Source organism: Symphalangus syndactylus, chromosome 5 (assembly GCF_028878055.3).
Source record: "Symphalangus syndactylus isolate Jambi chromosome 5, NHGRI_mSymSyn1-v2.1_pri, whole genome shotgun sequence".
In the NCBI taxonomy this organism is placed as follows: domain Eukaryota; kingdom Metazoa; phylum Chordata; class Mammalia; order Primates; family Hylobatidae; genus Symphalangus; species Symphalangus syndactylus.
The window spans coordinates 57,324,544-57,352,216 of NC_072427.2; the positions used below are offsets into that span (position 1 = coordinate 57,324,544).

The following is a 27,673-nucleotide window of genomic DNA, read 5'->3' on the forward strand; positions in this document are numbered from 1 at the left end:
TTAGCGGCTCCCTCTCCCAGGAGGAAGCACAGCTGAAGGATGCGGAGGGCAGTAGAGTTGTGTATGCTCTGCCCCACTCTCTCCACAGTCTGACCGGAAGGGGGCTTTCAGCCAGGCTCGCCCAGGCTGGGGTCTGAGTGTCACTGTCCAGCTATTGGCTTCTTGCTTAATGGGTGAGCCTAGCTGCTCCTGTGCAGCTGCCGCCCTAGTGAGGGTGAACCGGCAGGCGAGTTACATTTCTGAAAGCCTGAGAATACAGTAAATATTAGGCTGTGGGCTGCCGGGCCAGGAAGGTTTGTTTATCTATTGACTTGATGAGGGCGGGTTATAGGTACAACCAGTTTAAAGATGGAAATTTCGAGAGAGCAGGCAGGGATTTAGTGCTGGGTAAGGCAAGAAGGCTTGTCAAAGCAGCTCTTCTGGGGAGGCCAAAATCCTGTACCGATGTCCTCAGCACGTTCATCAGCTGCTGGGGGAGTGCCGGACAGGATGAAAGCACAGAAGAACTTTCTGGATGACAGAAATACTCTATATCTTCAAAGGAGGTGGGTTACATGGGTAATGCATTTGTTGAAACTGATCAAAATGGAAACCAGATCTGTACATTTCACTGAATATAAATTATACCTCAAATTAAATACATTTCTTAAAAGACAGATGGGCCGGATGCAGTGGCTCACGCCTGTAATCCCAACACTTTCGGAGGCTGAGGCAGGTAGCTTACCTGAGTCAGGAGCTCGAGACCAGCCTGGAAAACGTGGTGAAATCCTGTCTCTATTAAAAAAATAAAAATTAGCCAGGCATGGTGGCACACACCTGTAATCCCAGCTACTCGGGAGGCTGAGGCAGGAGAATTGCTTGAACCCAGGAGGCAGAGGTACAGTGAGCAGAGACTGTGCCACTGCACTAGAGCCTGGGCAACAGAACGAGACTCCATCTCAAAAAAAAAAAAAAAAAAAAAAAAAAGACAGATGAAGGTTTTCAACTTTCATTGAAGGCAGAGTAGCTTGTTACAGATTAGCCTCCCCACAAGAGCAGTTAGAAAAACTGGACAAAAATGTGCCCCACCACCAAAAACAATTGTTGGAAGGTAATTGGAGACCTCAGCCAGGACTTGAGTGACCAGGCCTAGGAGGTGACCCTGACAGTCTGTAGTGCTTTTCCACATTTGGTGATTGGTCAACAGTAGAGGGCTAAGAGGCTAAGAAACTGAGTATGAAGTGGTAGTTAACAGGCTGGAAAGCCTAGCTGAATGTTTGGCACTCTCACAGGGCTGAAATGACCTAATGAGAATTTGGGTCCCAGGAAGGAGATGGGACCTTTGTGGGGACCCTGGAAGGGCCACCCCTAGGAGTCCAAACAAATAAAACAGACCAGCCGTCACAAAACCTAAAACCTGCTTTGAACCAGCTTAGTCCCAAACTAGATGAAGGTGATCTGCACTTACTCCAATTCTGTGCCATAAAGTCAAAGTCAATACTCTCTGGAGGCAGATAAAAGTTTACTAGGAATGCCGTAAGACAACACAAGACTAAATGAGAAAGACCAAGAAGAAAACTAATAGAAACATACACGTAGGGAAGAAACTTTTTTTGTTTTTTTGAGACGGAGTCTCTCTCTGTCACCCAGGCTTGAGTGCAGTGGCACGATCTCAGCTCACTGCAACCTCTGCCTCCCAGGCTCAAGTGATTCTTCTGCCTTAGCCTCCCAAGTAGCTGGGACTACAGGCATGCACCACTATTCCCGGCTAATTTTTGTATTTTTAGGAGAGCTGGGGTTTCACCATGTTGCCCAGCCTGGTCTCAAATTCATGGTCTCAAGCAATCCACCCGCCTCAGCCTCCCAAAGTGCTGGGATTATAGGCATGAGCCACCATGCCAGACTCCCTATTTACATTATTTTAAAAAACCTATTTACCTTTAGATAAATGTTTGCGGTGATAGATATGTTAATTACCCTGATTTGATCATTCCACATTATACACTTGTATGAAAATATCACACTATACCTCATAAATATGTACAATTATTATGTGTCAATTAAAAATAAAAGCAAAAAATTATTTTTTGAATCTTCATAGCAGCTTTTTTTTAATTAAAGGAATTTATCTCTAATATCTAATAATAAAGTCAAATAGAACAAAAATTACAGACTCAGAATCATTTTGTGGAGGAAATACAAATGTAGGCCTGGAACAGAGGGCATAAAAAAAAATTATCCTCTTAGGTATATACTTTAAAAAAAAAGAAAAAAGAAAGTTGTAGATATCAAAAAAAAATTAAACAACACATTTTACTTTTAATCGGGCACTTTCACTACACTTATATCACAATGCTGCCTGGATAACATTTTAAAGAATTGTTTATTACAAATGAGAGGAAATACCAGCTAAAGTCAAGGGAGTTGAAGAGTTTTCAGTTTTCCCTGCCAATCTAAACCACCAGTGCCAGTTAGGACTACTCAGTGAGGAGTGCAGAGCAGGAACCCAAGCGTGTTGTGATGTCAAAAACAGCAGTTATTTTATATCATGGGTTTTGAATCACTGATAGTCTATTTTTGTTGTTGCTTTTTATTGATATACCAGAAATAATGTTATTTTTTAAATGTTTCATGTTCTGAATGACCTGTTCTTAATACTTTATACTTTCCTCTTTAGAGCGGTCTTCATTTATTTCCCCAGAGGTGTAGATGAGGTGATTGTTTATAGAACTTACATCTTTAAATGCTCTCAATCATTGGAGTGTTTGACGTTCTTGGTTGATCCATTCTTTTTTCTTTTGCTCCTTTTTATCTTGTCTCTTTTCTATATTTAAACAAATGTATATTGGTAAATTGCTCAACATTACAAAAAATGTCTTGGCATACAATAAAAATGTCTTGGCATACAATAAAAATGTCTTGACAAAGAAAGAGGCTGTACCCCAACATTACCACCCCAAGGCTGCACCCAGACAGCAGGCCTGGAGGCGAAATGGCTGACAGCTGCAGGTCCAGGGCAGCGCAACTCCAGTTTCCACAAGTCTAGGCCCGCATGTCACACTACACAAACATAGAACATTTTCCTTCAGAGGGCACTCACCATCTGAATACTGTGATGCTGACGAGAGTATCTTATGCTTTCTTCAGCCTGTTGCAATCTGAGCCGATGATTTTCTTTGCACTGATCCTGGTGGAATAATACAAATCACCTACATGGTTTTTAATATTACCCTGGTATAGCATAAAAGGTTAAAAGAAGAAAGCACTGCATTTGGGCATAGTGTAAGGCGTTCATTAATATTAGTTCTGGCGTGGCCCAATGGTACTGTCTCCTCCACAGTCTATGATGAGAGTTGCCTGGCTGCTTATGGAAATAATTTGTTCCCAGCAGAGTGCTTTAAGAGATGAAAACAATCCGCCAACCATGAGAGGACATACAGGCAGCCCCCATTCTTAAATGGGATGTGTCCCAACAATGTTTTAATGTGATTGTTTTAAACACATTTCCCCATAACATTATGAATACTAATTACGTTTCCAAGCATACCTACAAATGCAGAGCAACCTACAAATACCTGAAAAATTGTTATAACTGTGTTTCACCTGTGCTTAACCACTCACTATACCAATATATAATATGCTATATGTACATAAAATCCTTAATCTATGTAAAAAATAATACAGTAATACAGATAATACTAACATTTATTGAGTAGGATTTAGCTTCAATGCCAAGTACTTTTCATGCTTTATGCTACTTTATCTTCACATGAAATTTGTATTATTACCACTACCTTTTTTTTTTTTTTTGAAACTGAGTTTTGTTCTTATTGCCCAGGCTGGAGGAGTGCAATGGCGTGATCTTGGCTCACTGCAACCTCCACCTCCTAGGTTCAAGCGATTTTCCTGCCTCAGCCTCCCGAGTAGCTGGGATTACGGGTGATAGACCGTGCCTGGTCTATCATCCTCTTTTAACAGAGGAGAAAACTGTGAGCCCAAAAGAGATTTAGGTAATTTGCCTAATGTCACATGGCTACCTAAGTGGCCAGGCTGTGATCTGAACCCAAGTTAAGAGCTCACCTCAACTACCATTCTATTAACTGAATGCCTTCCAAATTCCAACATTTCCAGAATCAGTGGAAAGAGCTCCTCTAAATGGGATAGGGGGAGTGATTATATCTTGAGAGTGAAGGTTAATGCTCCAAGTCTGGATAAGAGAAGGCACAGGAGCATTTTACATACATATACATATAACACTGCCAAGGAGGTGGAGGCATCTCTTCATCCACAGCACCATGGGAGTGCCAAAGGAGACTCCTCTTGGGGCTCATGGGTTTTCTGAAATGTGGAGCAAAGGGCAAATGCCCGTATATCTTCAAATCCTCTGAGTAACAGTTCCTAAATCCAGAAGTATAATTCTTAAACACGAACATGCAAAGAATATACTCTTCTAATGAAATTTTTTATTTTTATTTTTTATTAGAGACAGGGTTTTGTTCTATCACCCCAGCTGGAGTGCAGTGGTACAATCATAGCTCAACCTCCTGGCCTCAAGCGATTCTCCTGCCTCAGCCTCTTGAGTAGCTGGGACTATAGGTGCGCACCATAGAGATGAGGTCTCACTGTGTTGTTCCTGGTCTCGAACTTCTGGCCTTAAGTGATTCTCCCACCTCAACCTCCCAAAGTGCTGGGATTACAGGCATAAGCCACAGCACCTAGCCAAGTTTTTTTTAAGTATTTGTATTTACATGGAAGAGTAATTAACATTTTTATAAACTACAAAAGTCACAATTTTCATGTTTTCTTAATTCTAACAAGAAAAGTATAGTAGGCTGGGCACAGTGACTCACGCCTGTAATCCCAGCATTTTGGGAGGCTGAGGCAGGTGGATGGCTCAAGGTCAGGAATTCAAGACCAGCCTGACCAACATGGTGAAACCCCGTCTCTACTAAAAATACAAAAATTAGCCAGGCATGGTGGCAGGCGTCTGTAATCCCAGCTACACAGGAGGCTGAGGCAGCAGACTCGCTTGAACCTGGGAGGCGGAGGTTGCAGTGAGCCGAGATCACGCCACTGCACTCCAGCCTGGGAGACAGAGCAAGACTCCGTCTCAAAAAAAAAAAAAAAGGGAGAAAAGTATAGTAAATATGATAAGTACATATAAAAGTCTGTATAAAAATGACATATAGAAGCTTCCTTTTCTGTCGGAAAAAATTACATTTCTTAGTGTTATCTTTTTATGTATTCATGGATTTTTAAAAATTAAGAAAAAAATCACCAAATACAAGGTCTGAGGTGAGCTGAATATTGTTATCTGTAATTGTTTTGTGTACTCAATAATTTACAGTAAAATATATTTAGAATTGTTATAGTTGGTTATTAGAAATAGAGTTTCTACCTATTGTGGTTTTTAAAGTACCTGTGGTCCAGGGATGGTGGCTCACACCTGTAATCCCAGGACTGTGGGAGGCCAAGGTGGGCGGTTCACTTGAGGTCAGGAGTTCAAGACCAGCCTAGCCAACATGGCGAAACCCCGTCTCTACAAAATATACAAAAATTAGCTGGGCATGGTGGCGGGTGCCTGTAAACCCAGCTACTTGGCAGGCTAAGGCACGAGAATTGCTTGAACCTAGGAGGCGGAAGCTGTAGTGAGCCAAGATCATGCCTCCGCACTCCAGCCTGGGTGACAGGGCAAGACTCTGTCTCAAAAAAAAAATAAAGTGCCTGTGTATGCAGTGGGCATTCAACAAATAGTTGTTGAATGAATAAATTAAAACCTTGAGATTTGCTAAATGCTTAAAACCCAAAAGAAAAAAATAATATTTTTAAGAAAAATATTTAAAATCATTTTAACTATAGCCATGGATAAGTACATAAGCACACAAAAAATTAATCAGTGTGTTGGTAAAAACCTTATTTCAATGCCTCTTTATCCTTCATACAAGAATAAATCTCTGGAAGAGAAAAGAAAAGAAAGCCGCTCTGAGCGTACCTACCTTTCTACTCCAGAGAGAGGCTCTTTTGGCACAGATCCTGCCCCGTTTAGACTCCAGCTGCTGGCACTGCCTTCTGAGTTCTTTCACTTCGGAATTCTTATCGTCCTGCAGCCCCACCACAGTCAATGACTAAGTTCCTCTGGACTTTCACATGGATCGTAATAGACAACTTCATCCTGTTTTTCTAAAAATGTATTAATGATTGTTTAAAACATATTTTATTATTTGTAAAAATGCACTGAATTTTTTTAAATGTAACGAAAATAAAGATCACTTGTAATCCCACCACTGAGAATCACTATTAACATATAAAAAATATATGTATATAAATGTAATATACATTTACACATGTGTATATATACATGACTATACACATGTAAGTAGCATGTCTGTATATACATGTAAGTAGTATATGCATGTATATATACCTATATAGACATACGTATATATACACGTGCACATACACATACACATACTACTTACATAGCTACACATATCAATGGAGTTCTAAAAGAACATTTTCCATGGGATGGAAATAAATTTTTAGGCCAGGTGTGGTGGCTCATGCCTGTAATCCCAGCACTTTGGGAGGCCAAGGCAGGAGGAACACCTGAGGTCAGGAGTTCAAGACCAGCCTGGCCAACATGGCAAAACCCCGTCTCTACTAAAAATACAAAAACTAGTTGGACACAGGGGTGTGTGCCTGTAATCCCAGCTACTCAGGAGGCTGAGGCAGGAGAACAGCATGAACCTGGGAGGCAGAAGCTGCAGTGAGCTGAGATTGTGCCAGTGCACTACAGCCTGGGCAACAGAGCAAGACCCCATCTCCAAAAATAAAAAAAAAAATTTAAAAAGATAAATTTTAATGGCAGCATAGTATTCTCTAATTTAAGCAATCCATGTTGTTAGGCTGTTCCAATGTTCCATTATTATTCATTTCACTGTGATGAACATCTCTGTATAAATCTTTGTGTATACTTTTTATCACTTCCTTAGCAGATAAGTATTTAAGGATCTTGATACTTATTGCCACATTGCCCTCCAGAAAGGCAACTTATATTCTACCAGCAATATATTATTAAGATGCCTTAGTGATACTTAATCTTGATTACATATTGATTTTTTAAGTCATGCTTACTGTAACAAATTCAAACCCTCCCGAAGTACATCAAATAAACAGTGAAATTACATTGCTCCTTCCCCAAACCTTCTGAGTCATTCTCGGAGGAAAAACATTACGAACAATTTGGCATGCATCCTTCCAGATTAACTTCTTTTTTTAATGTAATTTTTTCCCTAAATATGTAAAATGCTTATAACCTGAAACTACTGAAAAAAAATTCTGAATACTCAGGATTAAACTAAAAGTTCAGGATCTATGTGAAGAAATTTATTAAACTTGGAGGAACTTTAGAAAAAAAGATTTAAATAAATGGAGAGAGACATACCATGTTCTTGCGTAGGAAGATTCAAAATCGCAAAGACCACTATTCTCCCCAAAGTAATCTCTAATTTTAAGCAAAATCACAATCAAAATTCCAACGAGTTTTTGTTTTGAACTTGATTCTAAATTTCATCTGGAAGAATAAAGGAGTGAAAATAGTCAGAAAACTTGTGAAGTAATGGGGGGATACTTGCCTTACTAGACCCTAAAATGTGCCTCCAAGACAGTCATGGGAACAGTATGGAGCCAGCAGCAGAAGCCACTCACGAACCAATGGAGGAGAACAATATAGAAACAGACCAAAGTCAATCTAATGTTTAACTGAAGAAATGTTAAACATTTAGGGAAAACGTTTCTAAAATCAGTGATTGGGACTGCTTAACAATTTGAGGGAAAGGTTCAATTCCTACCACAATCAAAACAAATTCCACCGGGCTAAAGAATTAAGTGTTTTAAAAAGCAACATCATAAACATACTGAAAGAAAATGTAAGTATATATTGACATAATTTTGGGATAGGAGAATACTGCCAGACATAATACTAAAAGCAGAAGCCACAGGGGAAAAAATTGATAAATGCAACTTCATAAAAATTAAATATTTCTGAAAGGCAAGAAAACGCAAATGACAAGGAGAGATTATTTGCAACATATGACAGACAATAGAGGATATTATTCTTAATGTTGAAAGGAAATATTCCAAAGAAAAATGGACAAAGACTATGAATAGGCATTTCATAAGTACAAATGGCTTGTAAACATACAAAATTTTGCTCAATATTCACTCACAATTAAATAAATGAAAATTGGAAGATTGTCATTTTCTCTGTCAAGTAAGCAAAAATGCAAAAGAATGGCATGAGTCTGGGAAACATACACACTCATATTCTGCTGATGGGAGTGTCTTTTTTCTTTTCTTTTTTTTTTTTTTTTGAGACAGAGTCTTACTCTGTCACCCAGGCTGGAGTGCAGTGGCACCATCTCAGCTCACTGCAATCTCAACCTTCCAGGTTCAAGCGATTCTCCTGCCTCAGCCTCCCAGGTAGCTGGGATTACAGGCGCCCACCACTACGCCTGGCTGATTTTTGTATTTTTAGTAGAGACACGGTTTCACCATGTTGGCCAAGCCGGTCTTGAACTCCTGACCTCAAATGATCTGCCCCCCTCAGCTGCCCAAAGTGCTGAGATTACAGGCGTGAGTCACCACACCCAGCCTGGGAGTGTCATTTTAAATGTACAACCTATCTAGAGGGCTACGTAGTATGAAATTTAGAAATCAGAAAATAATACGGAGGTGAGGAAAAATGTATCTCAGATGATTGTTGTATTGTTATGTAGCAAAACGTAAAATACACATTGCCTTCGACCCAATAATTCCATCCTTAGATATTTATTCCAAGGAGATAATCTGTCCTATACTCAGACATGTGTAAAGGAAAGTTCACTACACTGCTGTTCAAAACAGCGGAAATTTGGAAATCACGGTATATCCATATAATGGAATACTATGCAGCCATTAAAATTTTGATACTTTTATTATTTCTGAAATAGTAAGACAATTATGTATTAAATGAAAAAGAGACTATTATGCATTGTATGCCTGTGTCAAAATATCTCATGTAACCCATAAATATATATATCTACTATGAGCCCATAAAAATTAAAAAATTTTTAAAAAGATGTTACTGAACTGGTTATGTAGTTTTGGTTAAAAATTTATATTTTTATATATCAGCATATTTTAAAATCTACAAAGTTATAAAGCAAATTGTTACCACTAAGTATCTTTCTTTTTTTTTTCTTTTTTAGACAGAGTCTCGCTCTGTCTTCCAGGCTGGTGTGCAGTGGCATGATCTTGGCTCATTGAAACCTCCGCCTCCCGGGTTCAAGCCATTCTCCTGCCTCAGCCTCCCAAGTAGCTGGGATTACAGGCACGTGCCACCACACCGGACTTTGTATTTTTAGTAGAGACGGGTTTAGTATTTTTGTACTTTTAGTAGAGACAGGGTTTCACCATGTTGGCCAGACTGGTCTGGAACTCCTGACCTCAAGTGACCTGCCTGCCTCAGCCTCCCAAAGTGCTGGGATTATAGGCCTGAGCCACTGTGCCCAGCCAACCATTAAGCATCTCTAGATGATGGGATTGGGGTAATAATCATTTTTCTTTCTTTGTTTGGCTATGTGCTAACAATGAATATATTATTTGAATAATAAACCACTGAAGGAAAACTTTAGGAAATTTTCAGATGTTACAGTTTACAAAAAGTAATTGATAATATGGTCTGTATTTCCTTAAATTTATTAACATTGTAATCTATATACTTAAATATAAACTTTACCTTTTATAAGTCTTTTAAGAGAGTCCAACTGTGTAGTAAGCAGTATTTCTTCGTTTTTTATTATCTCAAATTTAACTTCATATAGTTCTAACTGAATTTCATAAAATTGTATTTCTAATTCATCTGCAACATTTATATGCTTTTCTTGTTCTGGAAGATCTTCCATCTTATTTTCATAGAAAAAAGAAAAATAAGTTAAAATAAATAGTTTATTAAAAACAAACTTTAGAAGCATTCTAGCTATTTTCTATTCCTTGTTCAGTACTAAATATAAAAAAGCAAATAGGAAAGAAACACTTTTTCATTCCATCTAGTGATGCTAATACTTTATCTCATCCTTGAAACAGAGAAAAACATTTAGGTTTTGAGAAACATAAATGGCAATGAGGTATTATTATGTATTGCATATTGGTGTCCCCCCAAAATTCATATGTTGACACTCTAACTCCCAATGTGATGTTATTTGGAGGTGGGTCCTTTGGAAGTAATTAGGTTCAGATTATGTCAAAAGGATGGCACCCCCATCATGGGATTAGTGCCCTTATTAGAAGAGAAAGACAGGGATCACTTTCTTTCTCTCTAAACATACACACAGAAGAAAGGCTATATGAGCACTCAGTTAAGAAGGCAGCTGTCTACCAGTCAGGAAGAGGATCCTCACCGGACAGTCAATCTGCAGGCACCTTGATCTTGGACTTCCCAGCCTCCAGAACTGTGAGAAATACATGTCCGTTGTTTAAGCCACCCAATCTGTGATATTTAATCTTGTTATAGCAGCCTTAGCCAACTAAGACAGGTGTTTACAGTGTTTTCTGCTTTAAAGTCATAAGATTATAGGAAAAAACTTAAGTGTCTATGATCCTTTGGTGAAGTATCTCTTTGATTATTTTAAAGCTGTACTGAAAACATTGCTGGATTGATTTTCAAGTACAGTACCCACTTCAATACTGGGCTCAGTGTTACTATAAAGTGAATCCTACAATATGGTATTTTGAAACTCTTAACCAAAGGAAAACTTTATGTCTAACCTTCCATAGAAGATGGTGTTGGAATAAGTGAAGAAAAGAAGCTCTTTAACAATGCCTGGAAAGAAAAGTGCTATCTAAAAATAAAGGTGTGCTTTACCACATGGTCTCACTTATAAGTGGGAGCTAAGTAGTGTGTATACACAGACAGTGTGGAATAACAGACACTGGAGACTCAGAAGAGTAAGAGGGTGGGAGGGGGGATGAGAAATATTTAATGAGTACAATTACATTATACAGGTGATGATTACACTAAAAGCCCAAACTTCACCACTACACAATATATCCCTGGAACAAAACTGCACTTGTATCATTTATACAAAATTTTTAAAAAATAAAAGTGGGGCTGGGCGCGGTGGCTCACGCCTGTAATCCCAGCACTTTGGGAGGCCGAGGCGGGTGGGCAGATCACAAGATCAGGAGATCAAGACCATCCTGGCTAAAACGGTGAAACCCCGTCTCTACTAAAAATACAAAAAATTAGCCAGGTGCGGTGGCGGGCGCCTGTCATCCCAGCTATTCGGGAGGCTGAGGCAGGAGAATGGCGTGAACCCGGGAGGCGGAGCTCGCAGTGAGCCAAGATCGCGCCACTGCACTCCAGCCTGGGCAAAAGAGCGAGACTCCGTCTCAAAAAATAAAAAAATAAAAAAGTGTATTTTTAAAACAAAATTACGTTTATTTTTGTCTTACCTTTCCCTGAATTCTGGCTCTTTTGTGATTGAAACACAACTCTTTTGCTCTCATGAGTTGCAGAGTCTCTTGAGCATTAGCTTAAGTTTTTCCATCTTGGTAATTGCTGTGGCCCAGGCAGCCTGGCCAAATCTCTTCACATGCTGTACCATTTCTTTCTGCATTCCTGTTGGATTATAAAAATAAAATATAATTACACCTTATTAAAAAGGGAAACACTGATCATGAGCTAATCCTTTTTTTATTGCCTCCATACTACCTGCAGAACATCTTTTTTAAAAGAAATTTTGTTTTATGACCTTTTTTATTATTATAAAAATACATGGTCATTAATATAAAGTTTTAGGTATTCAATTTTTAAAAGGACAATAATAAGTCATGATCTCACCTAGTTGAGGCAACTGCGTCTTGTATTTTGGCACACTTGCTTCCATATTGTTTCCATGTCTAGCTAGACAGACATGCTCATATGGATAGTTTGACCAAAAAACCAGGATCATCATTCTGCTTTGTATCTTGTTGATTCTGCACAATATATCAGAAACTCTTGCCACTCATAAAAAAAAAATCAAGAATCATGCTTAATAGCTATGCAGTTTTCTCTTTTATGAATGTACCATAACTTAACAAACTGACAGACATTAAGTTGTTTCCTATTTGGTGTTTTTATCAACAATTATTTAAGACTGAAAAAAAGTCCTTCACCCAGCCCACAAGCCCCTGCATGGTCCGACCCCTGCCTGTCTTGCCAGCATTTTCCCTCATACCACATTGTCCTGCACTCTCTGCGATCCAGCCCCGCAGGTTTTCTGTAAGCTCCTATTTGCCAACTTCCCTCAAGCCAGGGGACCTTTGCCAGTGTTATTCCTTCTGCCCGGAACACTCCTCACTTTTTCTATTCTCTCAACTTCCATTTACCCTTCAGATACTGGGGCAAGCGCCACTTCTCAGAGGGCTTCAGTGACCACCCTGATCAAGCCCAATTTCTCTCTCACAGACCCTCAGAGCCCCATGTCTCTCTTCTTTGTGCCATTTATTGTCACTGCCATTTTCCATGTGCTTCAGTGAATAGATAAGTAAGATTTCTCTACCTTCACCAGACTGTACAACGTCTCTTAATGCTTGACATTGAATTCTCGTCACCTAGAAAACACAGTGCCTAGTGCCTAAGAGGGACTCAAATGGTATTTGAATAAAATGACAATCAATTACATGTATCTGCGTATAGCATTTTTTGGATTATCACCTGCTAATGCTTTTACTGTCTCCTGAAAATAATTCACTGTGATATACTGAATAGAGACGACAGCTTCTTCAGCCCGTCTGGTGCATTCTTCAGCTTCTTTCTCCAGGGCAACTACCCTTCTAGGACCTAGATCATCCTCATCCAAGGACTTCTACAGACAGAAGGGAAAATTGTCTTAGTAAGAGCTAATAGTTATGTAGAACCATTAGGAAATTGAAAGGAAATTGGTTACATGGATTAATTTAACTGCACTACTACTCAGTCAATTAAATTTCCATTCATTCAGCAGTCCCTTACTGCGTATGAATAAGGCTCTAAGCTGAGCACCACCTGGAAGACAAAAGGACACTCTGGGACATAAAGGGGAAAAAAAAAACCGACCTTCACTTCACATGCCTAGAATAACTTTTTCTAGAGAGGAATGTTGTCAACTTATGCTTCTCTCTATTAATAATAATACACAATTGTTTAAATGAGTGATCTGTGTTGTCAAGCACTCAGCATAGGGCCTGGAACACAGCACTTAAGTGTTAGCTGTTGTTATTGTTTCTTTTAGGGATATGTAATATAATCACCTAAAAGACAGTATCTGTATATTCATGCTTATAACATGTACTGGTATTGGATTGAATGTTTGGGTCCCCCCAAAATGCATATGTTGAAGCCTAAATCCCCAGCATGATGGTATTTGAAGATAGGGCCTTTGGGAAGTAATTAGGTCATGAGGGTGGAGCCCTCAAGAATGGGATTAATGCCCTTATGAAAAGAAGAGGAGACACACGATCTCTCTCTCTGCTCTCCACCATGTGAAGACACAGCAAGACAGTCATCTACAACTTAAGAAACTGGCCCTCACAAGACACTGGATCTGCCAGCACCTTGATCTTAGACTACCCAGCCTCCAGAACTGTGAGAAAAAAAGTTTTGTTGTTTATAAGCCACTAATCTACAGTACTTTGTTGTAACAGCCTGAACTAAGACATGTACTGCTATGTCATCCAATATGCAATTTTTCTTCTACAAAGCATAAGAAATATGTACAAGTTAGCCGACAAGGAATTACAAATCAGAACCATAATGAGATACCACTTCACACCCACTAGGATGGCTGTAACCAAAGAGACACACAACTACAAGTGTCGGTGATAATGTGGACAAATTGGAACCCTCATTTACTGCTTTTGGGAATATAAAATGATGCACCCACTTCGGAAAACCATCTGGCAGTCTTTCAAAAGGTTAAACATTGAGTAATCATAGGACCCGGCAATCCTACTTCTCAGTACATACACAAGAGCAATGAAAACATATGTCTACACAGAAACTTACATACAAACATTCATAGCAGAATTATTCATGATAGCCAAAAAGTGGAAACAACCCAAATGTTCATCAACTGATGAATAAAATGCAATATATCCATACAATGAATATTACTGAGCAATAAAAAGAAATGAAATCCTGATATTTGCTGTAACATGGATTAGCCTTGCAAACATTGTGCTGAGTGAAAGGACCATATATTGAATAATGCTGTTGCTATGTCCAGAGTAGGGAAATCCAGAGAGACAGAAAGTAGACTGGTAGTTGCCCAGGGTTGAGAGTGACTAATGGGTACAGGGTTTCTTTTGGGGGTGAAAATGTCCTGAAATTACATAGTAATGATCATTGTGCAACTTTCAATATACTAAAAATCACTTAATTGTACATCATATATATATATATTTATATATATATATATATATAAAATCTGTGAATGGTGTCTTAAAACAGCTGTTAAAGAAAGGAAAAATATAGACCAGGTGCAGTGGCTCATGCATGTAATCCCACACTTTTGGAGCCTGAGGCGGGCAGATCACCTGAGGTCAGGAGTTCGAGACCAGCCTGACCAACATGAAGAAACCCCGTCTCTACTGAAAAAATACAAAATAGGCCTGGCCGGACATGGTGGCACATGCCTGTAATCCCAGCTACTCGGGAGGCTGAGGCAGGAGAATTGCTTGAATCCAGGAGGCGGAGGTTGCAGTGAGCCAAGATCATGCCATTGCACTCCAGCCTGGGCAACAAGAGTGAAACTCCATCTCAAAAAAAAAAAAAAAAAAAAAAAAAGAAGAAAGCAAAATATATGCAAGAAGTAGACTCTCCAAATAATAGACTTTCTTTTTTTTTTTTTGAGACGGAGTCTTGCTCTGTCGCCCAGGCTGGAGTGCAGTAGCGCAATCTCAGCTCACTGCAAGCTCCACCTCCCAGGTTCACGCCATTCTCCTGCCTCAGCCTCTCTGAGTAGCTGGGACTACAGGCGCCCGCCACCACGCCCGGCTAATTTTTTTGTATTTTTAGTAGAGATGGGGTTTCACTGTGGTCTCAATCTCCTGACGTTGTGATCCACCCACCTCGGCCTCCCAAAGTGCTGGGATTACAAGCGTGAGCCACCACGCCCGGCCTCCAAATAATAGACTTTCAAAATAATGAACAGAACAACTTTATCCACAGGTTAGAGTGGCATGAGTTTCATCTAAATGTGATACTATTTTTATAGTACAATCATCTGGCAGGGCTCGTGAGATTATATGTGGAAAGATGGCCCAGTGCACGGGGCAGAAATCAAGAGATCTCTCAGGTGTCTTCTGCTTCCCGTTGTTGAGACCCAAGGCAAGCTATTTAACGACTCTGGACTGTAGATTCATTTGTAACACTGGAATAAGAATGCCTTTTCTGAATGGTGTCACAAGGTTGTTTGATGGCTCAATGAGGCAAGAGCAATAACAGCATTTACTAAAATTTAGGTTACTGAATTACAATCTAGGGTCCTGCTATTTAAATTTTCATCCTATTTTAAGAAATCTGCATGAGTCCTTAGAGGAAAACAAACTGAAGCAAATAAACATCACATCAAAAACAATTCATCAGGCTGGGCGCAGTGGCTCACGCTTGTAATCCCAGCACTTTGGGAGGCTGAGACGGGTGGCTCCCTTGAGGTCAGGAGTTCGAGACCAGCCTGGCCAACATGGTGAAACCCTGTCTCTACTAAAAATACAAAAAAAGTTAGCTGGGCATGGTGGTGCACACCTGTAATCCCAGGTACTCAGGAGCCTGAGGCAGAAGAGTCACTTGAACCTGGAGGAGGTTGCAGTGAGCCAAGATCGTGCCACTGCACTCCAGCCTGGCTGACAAAGAGAGACCCTATCTCAAAAAAAAAAAAAAAAAAAAAAATTCATTGCCAGAAAAAACATTTAACTCTTTAAAATCTGTAGGAATCTTAAGCTATTAAGATGACCAACGTAAATGTCTTCATTTTCTATCAACTTAAATATAAATTCAATATTTAAACCTAAGGGTGAACTAGGCATAGTGGCTTATGCCTGTAATGCTATGCTTTGGGAGGCCGAGGTGGGCCGACTGCTTGAGCTCAGCAGTTAGAAACCAGCTTGAGCAACATGGTAAAACCTTATCTCTATCAAGAAATAAGTAAATAAACATAAGAGTAAACCCAAACGAAGTACAGAGATTGAACATTAAGTGTAAATAAAGAAATAACATATGACAAATAGTAAATGTGATAAAATAAAAATTAAAAAAAAACCCAAAATATCAAGCTTACATAAAATTGCAACTTCTCGCATAGCCCTAAATGGCTGCAATAAGTACTGGAAGAATATGGTTGCCACGGTACCTAATTCCTGGTACACTTCATCTTCCTCTTGGTAAACTTTCATTAATGCTACCATGGTGTTGGCCTTTCCGTGTCCTTGAATAACCTAGAAAGCAAATGTGAACAAAGCTCAAGTCAGGACAGTGTAATACATATCCAACGAACAAAACTAAACAAAAGAAACCTTCATGTTCTCAACTTTCAATATATCCATTTTAAAATATTGGTTAAATATGAAAATGTTATCCTCCTCCATCAAAAATGCCCAATAAAACAAGAATTGTTAAGTAAATTATGATATATCCATGGCAGAATATTATTACTGTAGTCATTCAGCACTGTGCTTCTGAAGATTGTATAATAATATGGAGACTTTTGGCCAGGCACCATGGCTCACGCCTGTTATTCCAGCACTTTGGGAGGCCGAGGCGGGTGGATCACTTGAGGTCAGGACTTCCAGACCAGCCTGACCAACATGGAGAAACCCTGTCTGTACTAAAAACACAAAATTAGTTGGGTGTAGTGGTGCATGCCTGTAAATTTAGGTTACCGAATTACAATCTAGGGTCTGAGCTACTGGGGAGGCTGAGGCAGGAGAATCGCTTGATCCCGGGAGGCAGAGGTCATGGTGAGCCGAGATAGTGCCATTGCACTCCAGCCTGGGCAACAAGAACGAAACTCCGTTCCAAAAAAAAAAAAAAAAAGGAGACTTTTATAATTAAATGGAGAGGCAGAGTACACTATGCACTAAGTATGCAGCGAAAAGGACCCAAAAGAAGGTTTGAGGTTGTGGATATTTTTTCATTTGACTTTTCTGACCGTAAAGGTTTTGTGAGGCTGTATTCCTTTTTAAAAGCTCATAAGGGCCAGGCGTGGTGGCTCAAGCCAGTAACCCCAGCACTTTGGGAAGCCACGGCAGGCAGATCACGAGGTCAGGAGATCGAGACCACCCTAGCTAACACTGTGAAACCCTGTGTATAGTAACAATACAAAAAATTAGCCAGGCGTGGTGGTGGGTGTGGTGGGTGTCTGTAGTCCCAGCTACTGGGGAGGCTGAGGCAGGAGAATGGCGTGAACCCGGGGGGGCGGAGCTTGCAGTGAGCTGAGATGGCGCCACTGCACTCCAGCCTAGGTGACAGTGCAAGACTCCATCTCAAAAAAAAAAAAAAAAAAAAAAACCTCATAAAACATTACAGAGCTGTCTCCAAGTACTTTGGCATGTTGATTCTCTGCTCCAGGTTAATAGTCCCATTTAAGTCCTTAGCAGTCAACTCATTTACAGAGCCTCAGCTGTGGTTCCAGTCTCTGCTGGTTATTGCTTGTGCTGCAGGGCAGAAAACAAACTAAACAGTGTATAATCTAGGTGGACTGATTTGGTTGGAAGTTATTTTACTCCCACAAGAAGAGAAATAAAATCAAATAATATAGATGTTTTTCAACCAATACATTCTTAAATTCTATTTCCATCCTTCTGCTTAAGGATAAAGTGATCTACTTTTCAGCTGTATTTTTTATACAGGTAATAATATTATGGTTTTTTTTTTTAAGTGAAAGCCTCACTGAACAAAATTAAAACACACACGCAAAAGTAAACTTAAGGCAAGTGATACATTTCAGCCTTATTTCTTAGACTATTCAGAAAAATTACAGAGTCAAAACATTCAGCTTTGTTTTATATATCCTAGCAATGCTAGCAATTGGTCTAATTCTAGATTCAACTGCTTTTCTATTCTAAATATAAAGTAAATATTAAAATTATATATTTGGACATGTCTTGAATTTTAGCTTCCCCTCTCAACCCTCATTTTTGAGTTCCAGATAAATATGTGAACTACACTAATGTGAACATCTAGCTCAACAGAATGAACTACATTCATGCTATAGTACCACAGAGTGAACTTAAATTTGGGAAAACTAACTTTTCTGATAGTAACTACAGTAAAATACATCATATAAATGTTCAATTTTAAGGAGAAACCACCTATCTCTGTGAGAAACCAAGTGTTTAAAAAACAAGTCTGATACAAAATGGTACCATTTTTGAAACTCCCCTATGGGTTCCTCGTATCTTAAGGTGAAAATGATGAAGTTGAAGATCAAAAGCTGACTGGTCTGAAACTCCCCTGTGGTTTCCTCATATTCTAAAATGAAATCAACACATGTTAAGTGGGTGTGTAGACATTTACACATAAAGCTCAGAGTACGAAAATGACCCCACTAACAAGCTCCTTTTATAAAACCATTTTAATTTAGAAAGCTTATTCTATATTTAACTTAGGCTGAATTCTTTTCACCTCCCCTTCCTCAAAAGAATGCACAGAAAAATATCATTCAGGTTAATAAGAGCAGTGAGCTGAGACTCCAGCCTGGCTCTCCTTAGTAAACTGTGGGTGTGGATTTAGAAGGCATATTTTCTCCTAAACCCTTCTATGAACATGTACTTCCCCGTCCCCTTAGGTTCAGTAAGTTTACCACTCAAATAATTACTCTCTCAAACTACCTCCTTCAAGCTTAAAAGGGCACTAATGCGGTTATTCTAAACTGATGAATAAAGTTCACTTTCTACCGGCTTTCAATTTGACCAAGTCTGTATTACTGAAAACAAAACACCCTAACTCCTAAAAGCCATTTCTTCCTTTAAACCATTTTATCCCACTTGCGATGTCCCCTCATACACAGACTTGGAATTGTTTACATGTAGTCTGTGGATGGCTTGTTTTCAGTTTTGCTTGCAGTATTTCTGGCATTTCCCGTTACAACATCCTGCTCTGCCAGCATCTTCAGGGCAAAGGTTGGGGGCCTAGCCCAGCTCCCAGCTGCAAGTACACTAGGCTCTAATGCCACTTGTCCTCTCTGCAGGCCCTGCCGGAGCTCCCCCCGGTTTCCCGCAGCGGTCCCCCGCAGGTGAGGGCACCGGGGAGTCCGTGGCCTTCTCCGCCCGTGGCTCCTCCCCATCAGCCGTCAGCCAGGGCTCTCCGCGCCGGGGGGAGCCTCTCACAGGGTCCCAGGCCACCGAAGCGCGAACGAACGCTGGAGGCCCGGCCTCGCTTACCTGACGCAGCCGCGCGTCCGCCTCGATCCATCACGCGCGCAGGGCCCGCTCCCGAAACTCGCGCCGGCTCTCGCAGTCAGCCGAGCGGCCCTTAGCCGCGAGGACCGCGTCGCGCACGGTGGCGCCGCCGCAGCCGTGGGCCGCCGTGCCCAGGCAGCGCTCCAGCTGCCCGCAAAGCTCCTGCAGCGCCGCCTCGCCGGGGCCCGCGCGCCAGCCAGAGCAGCGCCCACAGCCTGAGCCCCGGACCTCAGGCCCCGCCGCCGCCCACGTCCAGCTCCGGCGGCAGCCGCGGGAAGCAGCGTTTCAGAGGCGGCCACAGCGCCGCTAGCTGCTGGCGCGCGCCGAGAGCCAGCCGGCCCAGCTGGACTGGGACACGGCGGCCTCGGGCTTGGGCTCGAGCTCCAGCCGGGCCCCCTCGCGCCGCTGCCGTTGCTGCGCGGTGGTGCGGTCGGGACAAATCACAGCGAACTTGCCCTCCGCGCCGTTCCAAGCCACCAGGAAGCGCAGCCGGTGCCTCTCGGGATCGGCGAAGAGGCCCTCCGAGACCGGCGCCCAGCCCTCCGGGCTGTCGGGCTGCTAGTCCTCCACGGCCGTCGGCGGCAGCGGCCCTAGGGCTCGGCGGGCGCGGGCCTGACCTCGTCGCACCGCCTGTCAGGGGGCAGTCCCAGCTGAAGCATTTTTCGCTCCACAATTGGTATTTTAACAATATGAATGAAAAAAAAACTCAACTGTTTTGATAGTAATAAACATGCCTAGGAATCATCTTCTTGAAGGGAGAGGAGGGTCTTGTTGAACTTGAAAAAACTAAATAAGCAAAGTTGATAAATAAGGACACCTTTCTCTTTACCCTTACCTATTCTTATCTTTTTTTTTTTTTTTGAGACGGAGTCTCGCTCTGTCCGCCAGGCTGGAGTGCATTGGCGCGATCTCGGCTCACTGCAAGCTCCGCTTCCCGGGTTCACGCCATTCTCCTGCCTCAGCCTCTGGAGTAGCTGGGACTACAGGCGCTCGCCACCACGCTCGGCTAATATTTTTTGTATTTTTAGTAGAGATCACTGCACCTGGCCCCTAGATGAATATTTGAATAAAAGTTGTATGTATGATGAGAAAACAACAAGAAACTGAATTTTTGCAGAAAGTAAAAATAAAACTTGTCACTCTTTATATAGGCAAATCAGAGACTATACTTGAGGTTTTAGGAAAGACATCAGTATGTTCCATATAAAATATGTACTGGGACCCCGTCAGTCTTTTTCACCATATAATATCAGTGTTTTTAATAGTACCTGGGATGGCTGGGCGCGGTGGCTTACGCCATAATCTGAGCACTTTGGAAGGCCCAGGAGGGAGGATCACGAGGTCAGGAGATCGAAACCATCCTGGCTAATACGGTGAAACTCTGTCTCTACTAAAAATAAAAAAGAGATTAGCCGGGCGTGGTGGCGGGCGCCTGTAGTCCCAGCTACTCTGGAGGCTGAGGCAGGAGAATGGCGTGAACCCGGGAGGCGGAGCTTGCAGTGAGCGGACATCGTGCCACTGCACTCCAGCCTGGGCGACAGAGCGAGACTCCACCTCAAAAAAAAAAAAGAAAGTACCTGGGACATGATATGAACTCAATGACTATTTATTGAATGAATGAATTGAACAAGTTTATGCAAGAAACTGACATAAAATGAAACATTGTCTTCTTATACCATATAGTGTCTACAAAAGCTAAGTTGATACAGAACCTGTATTCTAACATGATTAAATTTGAGCCAAGTACGTTTCTCTCTCAAGAATTTAGAAGTTTATAAAGAAATCAGGACCTGGGAACTGAATCATTAATGGAAGATCTCAAAGGCAATATTCTTTTCATTGTAATTAATATTAAATCATTAATAATAAATAAATAATATTTAGGTTCCTGAAAAAAATGATTAAATTGAACATCAGATAGTTTGCATTTATATCACACTGTACAATTTATATTTTTTATGCTGCTTTACCGTAAGATTTCACTGAAAAAATACATCTTATGATTTCAAGGTAAGGTATTGAAATATGCTTTTTTAAAATGTAATGCTATATTAGTGATTTTAAAATATGAAAAAAATGTGTGGGAAACACTAGAAATGTTATTTGAAATTGGGTTTGCTTTTTTTTAAATTTTATTTGCCAAACTGAGAACAATAGCCTTTACATATTTTCTATTTCTCTGGACTTGATTCTTAGGAACTTTAATTTTGCACTTTTGTATTCCTCTATAAATGTTAATGTCTTGGCCAATGACATTTTTCTAGATAAATTCAAAAGCTTAACCTAAGTAATGTAATGGTGGCATTTATGAAATTGACTTCTGGTTCTCTCTTTAAATTCTTTTTTATCGTTTATTTCTATGGCACCATTACACTATGCTATCACATTCTTCTTGTTTTATTCCCCATGTTTAAAAAGCTGTATATTCTTTGCTGAATCTTAAAGGTCACTTTGAAACCTGAAGACCATGACTGAAATACAGTGAAGATTAAAGATAAAAAGGAGAAAAAAGGTTAAATTATAAAACCTCTAATATCATTACTCATATATATGATATACACAGAGATACATCACCTAGGTCCTCCCTGAGAGCTGTGTCAGTAGACAGGACTCAGCTGTGAGCCCCTTCAGACGTCACCTCAGCTGCAGAGCTTCCCCCTGCCTAAGGTCCTGACGTTCCCAGTTGTGGCGCATATCCAATGACTGATTGAAGTGAGGCAAGGAGGCAGGTGAAAGAGGTGGGGAGGGGACTTGGGGCCTATAAAGACTCAGTCATGTCATTGCAATGTGAGAGGATGCCAGTGGGCCATTTTATCTTTAAAGTCCCCTGTGAGATGAGCCAAAGCTGTGGTCCAGGACTTCTTTTCAGCCCAGCTTTTTCCCTTTCCCCCAATCCAGCTTCCTTCTTCTCCTTTTCACAGGTAGTAATCCAACGGCACTCCCTAGTATATATCTCCATGTCCAAATCTGCTTACTAGAGAATATTGTATCATGAATGATACCATTCTTCAAAAATATGGGGCACTTTGAGTGAAAAGAGTGGAACGGTATGGAAGAACAGTTTTGGCAGAGTAGTTAGAATAGAGCTACTCTACATTGGGTTGATGCATGAATGGGATATTAGCAAGTAAAGTAGCAAATTGAAAACTCCTTTCAAAAGAAGAGAATAAGAAAAGGGTCAGCAAGATAGAAGTTGGGGCCCAGCTGTGATGGATCACGCCTGTAATCCCAGCACTTTGGGAGGCTGAGATGGGAAGAACACTTTAGGTCAGGATTTCAAGACCAGCCTGGTCAATGTAGCGAGACCCCATCTCTTTACAAAAAAATGTAGTTGGAAGCTAGAGAATAGCATAACAAAAAAGAGGGTGATTTTAGAAGATAAAAGGGCCCACTGGAGCTCTCTCATATTGGAATGAAGTTCTGAAATTACCCTCTTTTTGGTTATGTCATTCTACCTCAATCATTTTGCCTCAATCATGTTTACAGGCAAAATAAGAGATAGAGAAGTGGGAAGGGCTGAAGGCAGAGATATGAGACACAATAACAAATGGGGAAAGATACAAGATATAATGAAAGGCATGAGCTAGATCAATTCTACAAGTGAAAAATTATATTTAGTTAAGAGGAAGGATCACTCATCACCCAATTATAGGTAAGTTTATAGGAGGGTGGGACTGGCTACATAAAGGTAGGTGATACTTTATGTCCTTATTTTCATTAAAGAGAATATGTCATTTCCTGAAAATGAAAGATGTGGGTTTGAATAGAGAGTTGGCAAAATTTGGTATTTATTTGAAATCGGCATTTATTTGGGAAGATAATATAGGGTAACTAATCCACTCAGATGATAAATACTTATTAACTATAAACTATGTACCAGGTACTTTGCTATAATATAAAGGCAGTGGAAAAACCCAGATTCAATCTTGATTTGACATCCTTAACATTTACAGTGTCGTGGTGGAAACTATGTAAAGAATCCAGTGTGATAGAAGGTGGTAGATGCGGAAACAGGAGGTTTAGTAAAAGCTCCAGGACACATTGCTGATACATCTAACTCAGGATCAGGGCATTAAAGAAAGCATCACACTCTCCCTCAATCTCTCTATTCTGTCTCTTGATCGAATCCTTTTAACAAAGTATCAAGATGGCCCTCAGCACTAAGGAAGAAGCGTTATTTGAAAGCATGTGTTTGAATAGTTGCATTTATCTAAACAGAATTTTTCACTCCTGTGTGGATTTGGCTTGGAATTGGTGTATTCTGGCATTCCATGTTGTAAAGCACTTGAGGTGCTTAAGAGATATTTGGTTGGCCGGCTGCAGTGGCTCACACCTGTAATACCAGCACTTTGGGAGGCCGAGGTGGTTGGATCACCTGAGGTCAGGAGTTCGAGACCAGCCTGGCCAACATGGTGAAACCCCATCTCTACTAAAAATACAAAACTTAGCTGGGCATGTTGGCAGGTGCCTGTAATCCCAGCTACTCAGGAGGCTGAGGCGGGATAATCACTTGAACCTGGGAGGCAGAGGTTGCAGCGAGCCAAGATTGCACCACTGCACTCCAGCCTAGGGAAAAGAGCAAGACTCTGTCTCAAAAGAGAAAAAAAAAAGGAGAGATATTTGGTAAATAACTGAGGCAAAGGTGGAAGAAAATAGTGTTCTACAGGAGGTGAAATAATGTGTGAAGAGAAAATAAAAATTTTAAAAGACTAAAAAGAATCAGGTATTGAAGTCAAAGGTGAGAGGGCCACTGGAATTCAAAAATACAATGTGAATAACTACAGAAGATGTCATCAGTCCTGATGAGGCAATGAATGTGGGTGCCTAAATTAGAGTAGAAATACATGTTATTGAAGATAAGGAGATCAAAAGGTGTAAGGCCAAGGTGTTGAATGTATTTTGCACAAATGCGCTAATGTCACCCAGAGTGTTGGCAGGGGGAAAAACATCTGATGGCCTGTAGCCAGAGTTTTCCTTAAAAATGCAGACGAGTCCTCCTGGAAAATAGATGTCTTTGAAAAAATGAAGGAAATTAGGGTCTCACGGCATGAATCTCATGGAGATGGTGAAGGACTGATTTGAGAGCAGCCATGCAGAGTTAGGACAATGCCAGCAACATCTGACCCATGTACATGAAGCTCCAGATAACTTAGGTGATTCTTTTAATGCAAAAGGCAACACAGTGTGAATTCCTGAGAGACTATTTATCTTTTATATTCCAGTGGTTAGAATGGAATAATTCACTCATTCAAAAGGCTTGCTGGATATCCTCTATTTCAGGGCTCTCCAAACCCATACTAGTCTATGGCTGTTAGGAACTGGGCTGCACAGCAGGAGGTGAGTGGCGGCTGAGTGAGCAAAGCTTCATCTGTATTTACAGCTGCTCCTCATGGCTCATGTTACCCCCTGAGCTCCTCCTCCTGTCAGATCAGCAGCAGCATTAGAGTCTCATAGGAGCATGAACCCTATTTTGAACTGAGCATGCAAGGGATCTAGGTTGTGTGCTCCTTATGAGAATCTAATGACTGATGATCTGTCACTGTCTCCCATTGCCCCCAGGTGGGAACATCTAGTTGCAGGAAAACAATCTCAGGACTCCCAGGGATTCTACATTATGGTCAGTCGTATAACTATTTCATTATATGTTACAAAGTAATAATAATAGAAATAAAGTGCACAATAAATGTAATGGGCTTGAATCATTCTGAAACCATCCCCACCACCACCAGGTCTGTGAAAAAAATTGTCTTCCACAAAACCAGTCCTTGATGCCAAAAAAGTTGGGGACCACTGCTCTATTTCTCTTCACTACTTAGAGAATCTGTTCTTCCACTCATGATCTACAAGGATTAAATGTTTCAACAGTTCAAGTCTTCAAAATATGTTTTTTGTAAACTTGAGTTTTTAGAAATCATTCACAGTATCCATGTTATATTTCATTTGCTGCAATGCCCTATATATTTCCCTTATCATGTTCTTGAATATACTTTTACAACTTCAGTAACTTTACCCTTTACTGAATCTCAATCTGTCTCTCAATTTCTCTCTCTCAGCAAATCTAAACAAAAGAGAAACATATCGATTTGTGCTATGGTCTAAATGTTTGTGTCTCTAAAATTCATGTGTTGAAACTTAATCTCCAATGCAGTAGTATTAAGAGATGAAGGCTTTGGAATGTGACTGGCAGAGCCCTCATGAATGGGATTAGTGCCTTTAAAAGGGGCCTCCAAAATCTCCCTAGCCCCTTCCACCAAGTAAGGACACACAGAAGTCACCATCTATGAAGTAGAGAGCAAGCTCTCGCCAGATACCAAATCTGCTGACACTTCAGTCTTAAACTCCCACCCTCTAGAACTGTGAGCAATAAATTTCGTTTTATAATTGTCTAAATTATCCTGTCTAAGGTGTTTTGTTATAGTAATGTGAATGGACTAAGACAACTTGAAAATGCAAGGTACCACACCAGTAACAAGGAAAACACTCATGTTTTGTAACATTTATTTTATGCCAAAGATATGCCAATTACTGTATACAAATATATGCCAAATGTTGGGTAAAATACTTTACATAAATTATATTAATCCTGACAACAACCTGAAGGTAGATACTGTTGTCTGCATTTATAGATGAGGACGTGGGGCTTGAATTAAGTAACTTACCTCACATCTCATCATGCTAAATGGCAAAGCTGGGATTCAAACCCTGCTCAGTCGGACTCCCATCAGGCTGCTCTTAGCCTGGTTATATTTTGAAGAAAAGAAGTTCAGAAACTTATCCATACACACGGCCAGGTAGGGCCAGAGTCCAGACTCAACTGACTCTCAGCCAAGACCACCTCAACTCTTCCATTTTACCTCTAGCCTGAACAGCTTAAACATTTTGTCTCTTGCCATCTTATTAGAATACATAATGCCTGTAATGATGGGACCCACATGATATAGCACGACAACACTCTGGTTTAAAAAAACTGAAATGTAGGCTGGGCGCGGTGGCTCACGCTTGTAATCCCAGCACTTTGGGAGGCCGAGGCGGGTGGATCACGAGGTCAGGAGATCGAGACCACGGTGAAACCCCGTCTCTACTGAAAATACAAAAAATTAGCCGGGCGTGGTGGCGGGCGCCTGTAGTCCCAGCTACTCGGAGAGGCTGAGGCAAGAGAATGGCGTGAATCTGGGAGGCGGAGCTTGCAGTGAGCGGAGATCGCGCCACTGCACTCCAGCCTGGGAGACAGAGCGAGACTCCGTCTCAAAAAAAAAAGTAAATTAAAAAAAAAACTGAAATGTAATTTAAAAAATAATATTTTAAGCTCTGGGATACATGTCCAGGACATGCAGGTTTGTTACGTAGGTAAACCTGTGCCATAGTGGTTTTCTACACCTACCAACCTATCACCTAGGTTTTAAGGCCCCCATGCACTAGCTATTTATCCTGATGCTCTCCCTGCCCCCAGCCTCCCGATAGGTCCCAGTGTGTTTTGTTCCCCTCCCTGTGTGCGTGTGTTCTCATTATTCAGCTCCCACTTACAAGTGAGAACATGCGGTGTTTGGTTTTCTGTTCTTGTGTTAGTTTACTGGGGACGATGGCTTCCAGCACCATCTATGTCCCTGCAAAGGACATGATCTTGTTCCTTTCTATGACTGCATAGTATTCCATGGTGTATAGGTACCACATTTTCTTTATCCAGTCTATCATTGACGGGCTGGATTTGGGTTGATTCCATGTCTGTGCTATTGTGAATAGTGAAGCAAAAAACAGACGCAATAGAAATGCTTTTACGCTGTTGGTGGGAATGTAAATTAGTTCAACCATTGTGGAAGACAGTGTGGCAATTCCTGAAAGACCTAGAACCAGAAATGCCATTTGACCCAGCAATCTCATTACTGGATATATACCCAAAGGAATATAAGTCATTCTATTATAATGAAACATAATGTAAAAATACCTCGAGTCTATTTGTATTTTGGTAATATCTGAATAAAACATAAAATATTATGCACACTTCTTTATATCCTTTTATCCATATCTCTCTTTCTTTAAATCCTTTTGTTTAAAATTTGTCATCACCTCCTGTCTATATATACATATATACATATTTCCTTTTCTGGAAGAAAGCTCACCTAGGCCTTACTTAAATGCATCTTCTCAGTCTTTACCTACCACCCCTCCTGCCTTTTTGTTCCAGTTTCCTCTTATCATTGTATTGATGTGGACATAACGAAAGAGAATATCACTG

At 40.7% G+C, this 27,673-nt stretch overlaps 1 pseudogene; it reads right to left on the bottom strand.

Moving 5' to 3' along the window:
* On the bottom strand, positions 1 to 26,111 carry LOC129481580 (WASP homolog-associated protein with actin, membranes and microtubules-like; annotated as a pseudogene).
* Positions 26,112 to 27,673: the final 1,562 nt, after the last annotated feature.